The 14,570-nt window shown below is 37.4% G+C and overlaps 1 long non-coding RNA gene across 1 annotated transcript; it reads left to right on the forward strand.

Annotated features, from left to right (window-relative positions):
• The first annotated feature begins 3,514 nt into the window (after nt 1-3,514).
• LOC127636326 (uncharacterized) lies at nt 3,515-5,414 on the forward strand. The gene is made up of 4 exons (XR_007969575.1): nt 3,515-3,563; nt 4,060-4,133; nt 4,269-4,312; nt 5,275-5,414. It is a non-coding gene; the product is annotated as an uncharacterized LOC127636326 (long non-coding RNA).
• Nucleotides 5,415-14,570: the final 9,156 nt, after the last annotated feature.

Consider the following 14,570-nt stretch of genomic DNA (forward strand, 5'->3'; position numbering starts at 1 on the left):
CTCTCTCAGTCTCTCTCTCAGTCTCTCTCTCTCTCTCTCTGTCTCTCTCTCTGTCTCTCTCTCTGTCTCTCTCTCAGTCTCTCAGTCTCTCAGTCTCAGTCTCTCTCACACACACACACACACTATCTCTCTTTATTCCTCTCTTCCAGAAGCCTGGTGTTTTCAAGTAGCCGAAGTATTGCATTTTTTATTTAAATCTTGTTCTGTTTTGGTTGTGTGAAAGAAGTTCTTCACAAAATCTGTCACTCTCTTACTTTATCTATAATAGAAATGCCAGGCCAGGGGTCAACCAGGCTGAAACTGTATGGTCTGCCATACCGATCTAAATGTGGCCTGCAAAACTTGCAACACATGCAAGAAAGAACAGCCACATAAGCTGAGGCTAGAAAAGAAACTAAAAAATTTGATCAGAAGAGGGAGAGCTGGGTTCAAATGCAAAAAAAAATCGGACTACCTCTCATATACAGGATGAAGCTGTGTTGTTGGTATGCAATTTCTTGTATTGTTTTTATGCAGGTTATTTTCCAAATGTTGCTAGATATATTTTTAAATAATATATGTTATTTTGTATGTGTGTCCTTGTATTTTTAGCTCGAAAAATTGCAGGCCCTGGGGTTAAGGGGGTTTTACTTCTCTCCAAGCCTGGAAAAAAGCCAAACAATTGGGTGTCTGAGGTTTTGGCACCCCGCTGCCAGCTGAGTGAGACATCACATACATGCCTTGAACGAATTAAGGGCATGTATGATATTGTTATTCAAGGTAAGAATATTCTGTTATTTATTTAAAAAAATGTCCTGTATTTGATGCTGTCACAGCCTCACAGGTAAGCCTGTGGTTGCCTTCTCTTGACTAATAGATCATTCAGATTATCATTGATTGTTTTCAAACACAACTAAACTAATTGGGAGAGGTTAAAAGCTAAGCAGCTAGCTATTTAGCTGCTCACGTTTAAGTACCAATAAAATAACATTCATTTTATCTGCTTGGTTTTCATTTTAATCTTAAATAAAATAGAACGCACACACCAGGCGATCCAGTATATTTGGCTTTTATACTAAACCAAGCTTGAACTGTGATGGTGGATTAAAGAAATTACATTTCTTTTATAAACGCATGCAGATATGCTGCCTTTTTCACTAAAACAGTGCCTGGCCCTAAACTTAGTGATCCATGCTCATTATAGATGTTGCAGATCAGGGCTCTACACTTTTTAGGTGGTGACACTAGTCCTAGCAGAGTAGCTGGTGTGATGAGCGCACTGGCGCTGTTTTACGGTGGCTTCCGTCACATCACCAAAGTGGATGCTGCACACTGGTGGTGGTTGAGGAGACCTCCTGATATGATTGTAAAGCGCTTTGGGTGTACAGTAGTACATATGAAAGTTCTAAATAAATGTGTCATTCTATTCTATTGAATTGAATTGGAAGACAATGTAATTAGCCATGCTATAATTTTAATTATAAAATTCCAGTAGAAAAAATGGCACAATTGGTCATCCACCAGACTATCTCAAAACATCCATCACATGTCTTGAGAACATTCACCTATTAAATCAATACAGCTTAGGAAGAAGTAGTTTGGTAGAACAGCACTTGTTAGGTCTATACACATCTCTTTTTGCTACTACGGCTGCAACTAACGATTATTTTTACTGTCGTTTTTTTCTTGATTAATTGATTAGATGTTTGTTCTATAAAATGACTTTAAATTGTGAAAAAGGTTGATCGATGTTTTCTAAATAATTATGTACTTCTACAATGTAGGCTGGACCCCACATGTAATTGAAAGTTCATCAGCCCCAGTTGAACCCCCAACAGGACCACCAATGGTCATATCAAATCAGCAGGAAGCAGTGGCCCTGATTAATCCCCCAACAGCTCCAACGGGACCTCCAGCAGCCCTTATTGGACCACCGAAGTCCCCAATTGGACAGTCAGTGTCCTCTTTAGCACCCTCGGTAAAGCAATCCCAGAACCTGGGGAAAAGACCCCACTCCCCAGAAGGACCTTCAGCAGCCTCCCCAGTTTCTTTTCAAAAGGTAAGCATAAAAGGAGCTACAGTATATGAAGAGTATTGAAAATAAGTTATAAGCCCCACAAAACCATACTCTTACTTTGTGTAATGTGAAACTGTAAACGAATTCAGAGTCCCGAAACATTTATTATTATTTAAAAAATAAACAGTTTTCAACATTAATAATAATAATAAATTACACAGTGTGTCTGTGACTAAGGCACTTTACTCCGGGGATTGTCTCTGTAAGTGCACTGTAAGTTGCTTTGGATAAAAGCGTCAGCCAAATGTGTATATATATATATATATATATATATGTTTCTTGAGCATCAAATCAGCTTATTAGAATGATTTCTGAAGGATCATGTGACACTGAAGACTGGAGTAATGATGCTGAAAATTCAGCTTTGTGATAACTGAAATAAATTACATTTTAAAATATAACCAAATAGAAAACCGATATTTTAAATTGTAAAAATATTTCACAATATTACTGTTTTTGCTGTATTTTGGATCAAATAAATGAAGCCTTGGAGATAGGAAGTCTTCTTTTAAAACATCAAAAAATTTTTACCGTTCTAATAATGTTGGCCACCACTGTATATATATTTTAAAATGATTATTGGATTAGAACCTCTCATCAAATTCCATGAACTGCTGCTGTTGTCATTACTTCATTACTTCAATCATGCCTGTGTTTGCCCATATTTAGGACATTGTTTCTGGGTGTTTTGGTGTCTTCCCATTCAGTAGTGCACAATATATTGACTCACTATCGTTATTGCAATATCACGTTGTGCAATATCATATGAAAATGTTGCAGAATGTATGCAATATTCCTTTTATTTTGTGGAGAGTTGCATCCGTCAATTTTGAAATGTGTAGAACACCTGGTTGTATTATTCGAAATTGGCCTGTGTCTAAAGAGCATTTTTTAAAGGTCTCTGTCTCACCTTGGAAAAACATTTTGACAAATGTTTTAAAATATTTTTTTTTACATATTTTAAATGTTTCTCTATATTTAACAGATGAAGTTGTGGAAGGAGGCTGTCCTGCTCCCACTATTGTGCGGCCGAATAAAAGGAAAGGTGTGTTGATGTAATGTGTGTAATCCATACATTGGGATTTATATTAATTGTTGTGAGTCTTCATGAAGGCTGTATTTGCATTTGTAAGTGGCTGTGGTCTATTAGGTTTGGGCGATGTCCAAATTAATATGTTCAATTGTTTATTTAACAGTAGGGCTGAACAACTAATCAAAATCTTATCGAACTTCGCAATATGACCTACTGCAATTTTCAAATCACAGGAGGTGCAATATTTGTTAAAGGCAAAATGTGTGTTAAAATACCATTTTATATTAAATATTGTGGCGCTGCAGAGATGTCCTGGGCCTACACATCATATTCTACAGCTCTTTGTTAGATACAAATCCTTGCAGAAATCACACCATAAACATTTAAATATGTTGTTATTACCTTGTTTGACAGTGGAAGTTGTGGAAGGAGGCTGTCCTGCTCCCACTACAGTGCGGCCGAAAAAAAGGAAAGGTATGTTGATGTACTGCTTGTCCAGCTTTCTGTATAGGAGTGTGGACTGAATGCCACAAAATTGATTAGTATGCGCTGTAGTACCTAGCTACAGTCTTCTGGCAATTATTTGGCAACATAATAGCATAGTCAGAAAGTAACGTACATGTTTTTTGCTTTTGGTTTTGGTTTTCACAGTCAAAAGCATGTTAGTCTTTGCTATGAGAAAGCAATGAACAACTGCCAGGCAGCACAATAGAGATTTATTTGAATTCATAGATTTAACTTGTCTTTGTTTGCCAATATATTTATTACAACTGCCCAACCCTAAAGTTTGTGTTGATTACATTTACAGTAAATTACCAGTGTTCAATACAACTTCTGTACCATAATAACTACAATATCAAAACTGTAACTAAGTACAACCCATTCTAGCTTAATAACCACTTATCATTCTATAATGGCTTGTTTATAGTAGTGTTAAGCTTTGTGAAATGTAATATTTGTTTTCTTTCAGAATGCCCACATACAGTGACAGGGAGCCAGGGTTATTACCCTGTGAAGAGCGTTGCCAAATACAAAGTCATTAAGGTTAAATACCACTAAAACACTACAAAGGTTACAAAATGTTATTTTATTGGTGTAATGGTCTTGAAAAAGTATTGGTGATTAGTATAACTGCTAAACAAAGCAAATATTTGAAACTGAAAGTCTCACTATTTTTAGGGTCAAAAATGGAAGCAAGTGGAGTGGGAGCCATGCAAACTCTGGTATGTACAACTTCTCATGGGTAACACATAGCCAATTAGTTTTAACATGTACAAACTATTGACATATGTTAGGTAAGATTTAGGTAAGATTTGTCTATATAGTTCATAAATATATTTTTATAACCCACACAAAGTGTCTTAATAAGGTGTTGGGCTACTACGTGCCCCCAGAAGAGTTTCATGCTCTTTGGCATAGTTTCTCTAAGTCTCTGAAATCTGGGGAGCTCCAATGGTCCAAAATATATGCTTTTATTTGGTGTTTATAACAGCTTCAGTCCAAAAAGTTGTTATGGTGGCTCTTGGTGGCCCAACACCTTACTAAGACACTTCATTTAGTTTTTTCTCTTTATTCCCTTAATCTTGTTTTTATCTTAATCTTGCCATTAACACTTTACATGCACACCGAAAATACAATTATAGCCAATAATGATAAAGATGTTATGCCCAAACTACACGGCCAGAGATACAGAAATTGTCAGTTACAGCATTACTGCCTTACTTAAAAACTGGATCAATATATTTAATGTCAGCTTGAGATCTTCATTTGTCACATTGTCTCACAGTAAAATGTGGACTTCACATTCCTCATTTTTGAGTTACTAAGACAAAATCAATTTATGCTTTAAAATAGAATCGTCTCAAAAACTGAGCAGTTGGCCTAACTTTCCGATAACTGTAAACCCAACCCAAAAATGTAAAACACTTTGGAGTCTTGTGCACACCAAACAGTGATTCATGTCAGAAACATAACGGATTATAGAATTTTCTTGACTTAAAATAACAATTAAGGCTTTCCTTGCATTGTAGTTGACTAACATTAGACAACTGTGATGGAATGAAAAAACCCCACTAAAACACAGCCATTGGAAAACAGCTACAGGAGTCTTAATGTGTGTCTTTGTGTCTACAGTTCCTCTGCAGAACCAAAACATCTAATTGCATATTTCCTTTTTGTGTTACAGTGGAAAGAAGTGGCCATTGGAGTGGGTGGCGGATATGGACACTTGTTAGTGCTCCCGTCAGGTTGTGGAGCACTTTTTTTGTGTGTAGTTTGCCTTTCTTTCTTCTTACTGTTGTGAAAATAAACGCTTCTTGCGACTGGACCCTTTCATTGCCATTTTGGAGCACTTTTTTATGAGCATCCAAGACAACATAAAATGTATCTGGGAATTTATTCAGAGAATAGTTTTATAAAAAAAAAAAAACAGTTGTAGCTTTTGATCCTTAACCTTTCTCTAAAAAACATACTGCCTCTCCTATGAATAATACATGATGTCCTGTCAGTGTTGGGCTATTGAAACATATCAATCATCCACAGTAATTAATTGATCACATATTTTGCCTACACATTTCTTCTGTATCAAACAATGGGAATGCCTTTGCATACAGCACCATGATTTTAAATGGCAACCTGTTAAACAACTTTATACAAAGCTTTTTTACATAAAGATTGACTATATTGCAATTTTTGCATTGGTCTTAAATATATGTAAAACTACATTACATAATGTGTTGTGTAATCATACCATAATTTAAAATAATGTTAACTGTTGCCTACCAGTCACATTGTTAAGTTTTGTTCAATAAAATGGGTTTAAAAGTGTGTCAGTGCCCTCATAAAGCATTGCACATACACTCACCTAAAGGATTATTAGGAACACCTGTTCAATTTCTCATTAATGCAATTATCTAATCAACCAATCACATGGCAGTTGCTTCAATGCATTTCATGGTGTGGTCTAAAATGGCCCCCACAGTCACCAGATCTCAACCCAATAGAGCATCTTTGGGATGTGGTGGAACGGGAGCTTCGTGCCCTGGATGTGCATCCCACAAATCTCCCATCAACTGCAAGATGCTATCCTATCAATATGGGCCAACATTTCTAAAGAATGCTTTCAGCACCGAAAGGGGGTCAAACACAGTATTAGTATGGTGTTCCTATTAATCCTTTAGGTGAGTGTATGTGTTGTGTCATTATGACATACAGTTTGTGACTACTTTGTTCTGGATGGAGCTGTCCCTGGATCCCTCGTCCTCTTCACTGGTTACCAACAGTGTATAGATTACTTTTACTAAGATTACTGCAAATGTCTTTCATTAACAAGGTAATGTACAGAACTACATTTATTCTTAGCAATCACATTACAGCTACTATAGTAATAAAATTATCTTTATTTCAGTTACTTCACCACAGGACTTTTGAAAGCTATCATGTGAGCTGAGGTTTCAACCTAGTCTGCTGAACTTTTGTCCCAACCAGTCTGCCTCCTTTCTTTTGGTCTAGGACCAGGTTTTAATATGTTTTTTGTAAAACTGACCCTGAATCAGACCTCATGATTTGGTGTCTTGCTCTGCTTGTGGTATAGGGTGGTCGGTGGTGTGAGTTTTAAAAAGTAACACAAAAGTAATTAATAAATCTAATTGCTGTATTGCTCTTGGAGATTTAGCAAGTGTAATATAATGACATATTTATGTAAGGTAAATTAGATGACGATTGTCTAAACAGCCACTTAGCCATATGACCACAGCATAAAAACACTTAATTATGACCTATAAAAGTATGGTATGGGAGGATGGACACTGAATATCTGAAAGCTTTTTTATTAGGTTAAGGTTTGTGAAAAAGAAATGTTCCAAGAGGCCCACAGTGATATACAGTGAGGAAAATAAGTATTTGAACACCCTGCTATTTTGCAAGTTCTCCCACTTAGAAATCATGGAGGGGTCTGAAATTGTCATCGTAGGTGCATGTCCACTGTGAGAGACATAATCTAAAAAAAATCCAGAAATCACAATGTATGATTTTGTAACTATTTATTTGTATGATACAGCTGCAAATAAGTATTTGAACACCTGAGAAAATCAATGATAATATTTGGTACAGTAGCCTTTGTTTGCAATTACAGAGGTCAAACGTTTCCTGTAGTTTTTCACCAGGTTTGCACACACTGCAGGAGGGATTTTGGCCCACTCCTCCACACAGATCTTCTCTAGATCAGTCAGGTTTCTGGGCTGTCGCTGAGAAACACGGAGTTTGAGCTCCCTCCAAAGATTCTCTATTGGGTTTAGGTCTGGAGACTGGCTAGGCCACGCCAGAACCTTGATATGCTTCTTACAGAGCCACTCCTTGGTTATCCTGGCTGTGTGCTTCGGGTCATTGTCATGTTGGAAGACCCAGCCTCGACCCATCTTCAATGCTCTAACTGAGGGAAGGAGGTTGTTCCCCAAAATCTCGCAATACATGGCCCCGGTCATCCTCTCCTTAATACAGTGCAGTCAGCCCTGTCCCATGTGCAGAAAAACACCCCCAAAGCATGATGCTACCACCCCCATGCTTCACAGTAGGGATGGTGTTCTTGGGATGGTACTCATCATTCTTCTTCCTCCAAACACGGTTAGTGGAATTATGACCAAAAAGTTCTATTTTGGTCTCATCTGACCACATGACTTTCTCCCATGACTCCTCTGGATCATCCAAATGGTCATTGGCAAACTTAAGACGGGCCTTGACATCTGCTGGTTTAAGCAGGGGAACCTTCCGTGCCATGCATGATTTCAAACCATGACGTCTTGGTGTATTACCAACAGTAACCTTGGAAACGGTGGTCCCAGCTCTTTTCAGGTCATTGACCAGCTCCTCCCCTGTAGTTCTGGGCTGATTTCTCACCTTTCTTAGGATCATTGAGACCCCACGAGGTGAGATCTTGCATGGAGCCCCAGTCCGAGGGAGATTGACAGTCATGTTTAGCTTCCATTTTCTAATGATTGCTCCAACAGTGGACCTTTTTTCACCAAGCTGCTTGGCAATTTCCCGTAGCCCTTTCCAGCCTTGTGGAGGTGTACAATTTTGTCTCTAGTGTCTTTGGACAGCTCTTTGGTCTTGGTCATGTTAGTAGTTGGATTCTTACTGATTGTATGGGGTGGACAGGTGTCTTTATGCAGCTAACGACCTCAAACAGGTGCATCTAATTTAGGATAATAAATGGAGTGGAGGTGGACATTTTAAAGGCAGACTAACAGGTCTTTGAGGGTCAGAATTCTAGCTGATAGACAGGTGTTCAAATACTTATTTGCAGCTGTATCATACAAATAAATAGTTAAAAAATCATACATTGTGATTTCTGGATTTTTTTTTAGATTATGTCTCTCACAGTGGACATGCACCTACGATGACAATTTTAGACCCCTCCATGTTTTCTAAGTGGGAGAACTTGCAAAATAGCAGGGTAGTTCAAATACTTATTTTCCTCACTGTATGTGATTAAAATAAGTCAAAATAAACATTTAATTCATGAATTTGGCCACTGTGACCAACAAATACATTTTAATTAACATTTATACATTAGACCACTTCATGTCTCTTTGAAATGCATGCATGACACAAGGGCTGAGTGAGCAGAGTGAAAATTTAAATTTTGTCATATGATTAAACCAAACACATCACTGGAAAGGTCTTGATCAGCCGAGTAACAGCTTTGCAACCTGAAGGCTGTACCTGGCTCCTGCTTTGAAATATTGACCTCTGAACTTTGATATTGATGCATGTTGTGAGTCTTATAATTCAGCAACTGAATGGGCTAAAATAATAAAACCAACTGTTATATAAAGCTCTTGGACTCTTCCATCACAAGGGATACCGGTTGGTGCGATCACCAATAGGGGCATCACCAAAAGTGGTAAAAATGTAATCTCACCTAGTTATCATTTATAATTTCAAATTCTGACCAAACCTTTGTGTTTCACATACGCCCATACCCATGAGTGCACTCTTAGTTTTATACTCCAGACATCCATTTATATGTTTTAGCAATTTACAAAAACAAAACTACAATTCCCTGTTGCAACAGATTGCAACGTGAAAGACAGCCCGTTAAATATGTAGTTCTTCCGGTTGGCAAAATAGGGTTGCAAGTAAGTAGGGTTTCAAAAGAACTATCGTATAAAGTAGCTTCCTAACAGACATGCTACTGCAAAAGCATAATACGTGTTGTATGAATTCAGACCAAAAACATCGTATTATGGGTATTATTATTAGCCAAAATTGCTTGTATGGGAGATTTATGCTAGTTGCTAGGGTAACCGTGTTGGCGCCATAGGTTGGCGCAGGCGCGTAGCCTGACCACAGAAACCTGTCTAACAGAAACGGAAGAAGGGTGCGCAAAAACAAACAAACACACACACATATATACATATATACATATATATATATATATATATATATATAAATAACTGACATTGCCAACAAATGTTTTAAAAATATGTTATCCTTTATTATATCTATATTTTTTATATATATTTAATATTATTTGACATTTTGGCGAGAGGCAGGAAAACTCTGGACAGGTCGCCAGTCCATCACACAACCACCCACACTTAGGGAAATTCTTCATTTAACCTATTCTATTCGTTTTCTTTAGGTTACATATTTTCAACTTATGTTTTTATACAGAAGATAATGATAAATGATAATGAGTGGTGGTGGTGTAGTGGTCTAAGCACATAATCTGGTAATCAGAAGGACGCTGGTTCGAGCCCCACAGCCACCACCATTGTGTCCTTGAGCAAGGCACTTAACTCCAGGTTGCTCCAGGGGATTGTCCCTGTAATAAGGGCTCTGTATGTCGCTTTGGATAAAAGCGTCTGCCAAATGCATAAATGTAATGTAATGTAATAATGAAAAATGTGTCTTATTTAAGGCTATAATTTACTAATTAATTAATACAACACATAACTCTATACTTGACAATTACATGTGAAAGTGTTATTTTGTGATAAAGTGTTATTTATACAACTGGCATACAATGTTAAGATAAAAATGAAAAATCAGTAATTGAATATCTTATTTTGCAAGAAGACAGAGACAAACAAATCAACAGCTCAAAATGAACTAGTTTGCATGCATGTACAACATAGTTTTATAGTTACCTGAAGTAATGCCATGGTAAATTCACTTTGTTGGCAAGGTAACAGCAGCAATAACAACAGGAAATACTACACTTAAGACTCAACTATGGGTATTGATCAATCATTTCTGTAAAGTATTTAATCTAGTGCCATGTACAGTAAATGGTTCATTCCAAAAGTATCCACAATCACTGTGAATAACATTATACAGGTGTATAGAGTAAAAACAATCAAACTATTATATCAATGTAAGTGTAACATTTTTGTACAGAAAAGTTCATTATGTTGAGAAGATGAGATGGGCAAAGCTTGGGGAAGTCACCACTGCAAGAGGCTGCTGTCATTCGCAAGCTCTAGCACCACAGTTAACTGCAGAAATAGACTGTGAAACACTGGAGGTGAAACTTTAAAACCGACCTGCTGTTTGTAAACTGAGTTTTGGAGAATCATATAAAAAAATGTCTAACCATCTATGAAGCTAATGTTGCTTACACAACATATTGTTGTGAATATGTTGCTGGAAACAATAGTGCAAAATATTAGCACTGTATCAGACACCATTTCACTTCAAAAAGTTTTTTGTTTTCCTTGAAACACACCTGCAGTCTAGTCATAATTGACACGCAGTCGAAAACGCATCCCACCAGTTAAGCACTCATTTACACTGCTTCAAAATCACTGTCATCTGAACTCTCATAATCAACTTCTTCATGGTCCTCCCGCATCTCCTCGGGCCCATTCTCCAACAGAGAAGCAGCATTCGGTCCTAAAGCCAGGCTGTAACTTGAGCATATGACTTGGAACTTCTCCTCCACATCTGCAAGCCTTTTCTGAAGAAGACACAGTAGCCCGCCATGACCCTCTTCACTTAAACTGCCTAGAAGGAAAAATTAAAAGCGAGGCATGACAATACTTCCATTGAGTTAGTGTTGTTGAGCTATTCATTAACTGACTTTTACTGAATTAACTACAGACCATTTAGATCCAGCCACAATGAATCCATGATGTAACACTTGAGGATCTCAAAGTGAGTGGGGTTTTATAGGATCCCTAAAACCATTACAGCAAGAATCTAATAAAAGTTAGCTTCTTACCACTGTTTCTGACAAAAGACATATCTGATATCCTTGTCCTAATGTTTCCAGACAGCTTTCTGAGATAGGTGCAGTGCTGTCTCATCTCCCTCATCACAATGATCTTTTCCTCTTGAAGGCACTTTTGACATGTGCACATCAAAAATCTTCTTTTTGTGAGAATGTTGCTGGATTCTGAAGTCACACAAATAACATCCCATCAATACAAATTTGACCTGTACATTCTAAACAGCAGGCCAAAAATAAGTAGTGTATGTACATCCCATAACCTGGTGCAGGGTGCAAAATTGCCTTAGAGAGAAATTGCTACATACCACTGCTGTGCACTTCCCAAGGCCATATTAGACTGTCTCCTCCCCCACAGAGAGCCCGCTCTCCACCTTCTCTTCAACGATGCGCTCCTCATCTGCCACCTGCTCATTGTAGAGCTTGATTGTTTCAAGAGTTTTCTCTTCTCTTCCCACAATTTTCTTCGACGCAAGTGTCGAACTTTGTTGCTGTCTATAAAAATTGCAAAACACAGAAAACATGATGCACAAGCACATGCAGATATCAGAAAGTTAAATGAAATACTAATACTTATAACTGACTAAAGATTTAATAAATTAAAATGTTTAAAAAAAAAAATCGCATGACTTAAAAGGTGTAATAGAGGCCTAACTAATATCTGTAAAATTAAAAGGAAGACATTTTAAAATTAAGGAGCTGAAAACACGTTAATACCAAAACAATACAGATAAGACGTCTGCAAGTAATAAACATTACATAAATATTAGGTGACTTATCAACATACCAGTCTGATTATAAAGGCTGGCTTTTTTTGATGAACACCAAGAAACATTTGTTCAATAGATTTCTGACGTTCATATTGGTCATCACATCTGGTACCTACAGAATCTTAAAGCAACAACAATAATACAAGTAAATGATTATGGTGTATTTTAGGCTGTAAATTTAAAGTTTGAAGTTCAAGTTAAGTTTATTTAGTGCCCCAAATCGATTATTACAGTCTAAAAGGAGCTTACAAGCCCACAAGTTTATAACAAACAAAACAGGGCATGTCCTTACTTAATCCTTATGCATGGCAAAGATTGAATTATCACGCTGCAATATTAGTAAGCTACATAGAAGAATGTCCATAAAACACTGTACCGTCAGTAGCCCATTGTCTGACATCATCTACCCACTGATGCACGATGTTCTCAGGACACCCCAGCTCACTGCTCAAATTCTCCAGTCTCTGAGACTCAGCCTCAGCCTTTTTGAAAGTCTGGTGTAAAAAAAAAAAGATTTCTGCCTTTGTGATCTTAAAAAGTGAGAAAATCATGAAAAGCTTTTTATACCCAACTCAGACACAACATAATACCTTGATGTATCTGCTGGATAGTGCAAGATGAAGGCCTTCCTGCTTCCGTCGGTTCCATCCAATTGCATGGACAGTTAGCATGTCATTTCTGGCTTTAAAGAACAAAATGATGTGATGGAGGAAAGTCCCATTAATGCTCATGGGATTTTACTTCATCCACACATTGACCATTGAGTTTTAATTAAAGAGAGATGTAATGCAGTTCTATTAATGTGTTACTATCATATTAGAATATTTCCAGCTTTATATTTGCAATAGGCCTACATATTATATAATATTTGCAATCTCAGAGTATTAGACATAAAGTATTAGACATAAAGAATAAAAACAATAAAAAGAAGAAAGAATAAAAGACAGGTTTCCTAAAATAATATAAATAAGCAACAATTACCAGATTTTGTCATGTACTTGGTTGTGAGGGCACAACGAGACAGGTAGCTGTTTACCATTTCGACCTCCTCCCTGCAGTTGTGCCAGCACCTTCCTGATTTTTGCCACTCCAGATTATCTAACAAATTATTGTTGCACTTATATTATATAATACAGTGTATATGATTATAAGTCATAAAAATACAATTTCAAATGGTATTATAAAGAATATGCAGTACCTCACACTTGGTTGAATGAGCCTTGGCATGCATGACAGAAAGGAATGGTCTCATCTGCAGTAAAGGTCTGAGTTCCAACATGGAGACTGCCAACTTCTCAAGATAAGGCCAATACTTGCAAGCAATATCTGTGCAATAGAACTGCCCGTTTGTGGCTGCTTGGAGCTCCTTCTGCAGGTACAGCGGATAAGCAAATATTTCCCCTGTACATGTTAAGAGCCTTGAGTAGCACTCCGTGTCTGCAAACAACCACCTCAAGGCCCTCTTCATCCAGTCTGCTTGCTTTTCTGGCTGTTTCACGTGCAGCAGACCACTGACTGGCTCCACAGATCCCTTTGCCGGCAGTCTGCATGACAAAATAATTCTGGTTAAACTGAAAGTTGCTATTTGTTCTAGTTACTTCATCCATCAGGATGAGTCAGGTTACATCACACCAACTGGCATCTTTGTAATGATCAGGGATAATAAAAGGTTTACTTTCAAACTACTACTAAAGAGGAGCTTCAGAAAATGCATCTTCCACTTTCTTTAGGGTGACAAACTGCATGCATAGTCACAATCTCTTACAGAGATCTGCTATTACATAATGAATGAGCTGCTAAACTAGCCATTTTGGATGCCACCACACATACCATGTTTAATTTCAAACCTCAACACAAGATTGCTTAAAAGAGTGCACCATGCTAGGGATACAATATCTATTTAATAAAGCAACAATCATACATTTCAAATTTTGGATCTAAATCATAGGAGCAAAAACTAACACTTTTCATTTTACTCCTGATCTCATCAACAAAATGGTGTACATCAGTGTCCTTGGCAATGAAGGTGCCATCAAAATAGGGTTCCTCTGACCTTAATAGAATAAGAAAAAAAATATGTTCAGTGTAAGACATTATATGTTCTGTTAATTTTACATTAAGTAAAACGATTACAAGTTTAAAACAACTAACCCTTTTGACTGCCGAAATCGGTACACTTTTCTGTTGCCATCTGCACAAAGAGCGAGCATGTTGGGTGTACATGCCGGGCAGGTGAAGTGCTCTACACTGGCCATTTCTTCACACTGGTACTGGCAGAATGTGTATTCCATGAAGCTTCTTTGAAATACGTCTCCATGTATTTTCCCAGCCTGTACATGCGATTAGTAAAGAGTAAAATGAAATAGCTACACTAATATTCTCCCATCTCTACTTAAGGCAACTTTGATCCACACTGATCTTACCCTTCCAAAGAGACAAGTCCTCCTCTCCAACATCCACAAAAAACCTTGTCTTGATAAT

This window comes from Xyrauchen texanus, chromosome 44 (genome assembly GCF_025860055.1).
Source record: "Xyrauchen texanus isolate HMW12.3.18 chromosome 44, RBS_HiC_50CHRs, whole genome shotgun sequence".
NCBI classification, from domain to species: domain Eukaryota; kingdom Metazoa; phylum Chordata; class Actinopteri; order Cypriniformes; family Catostomidae; genus Xyrauchen; species Xyrauchen texanus.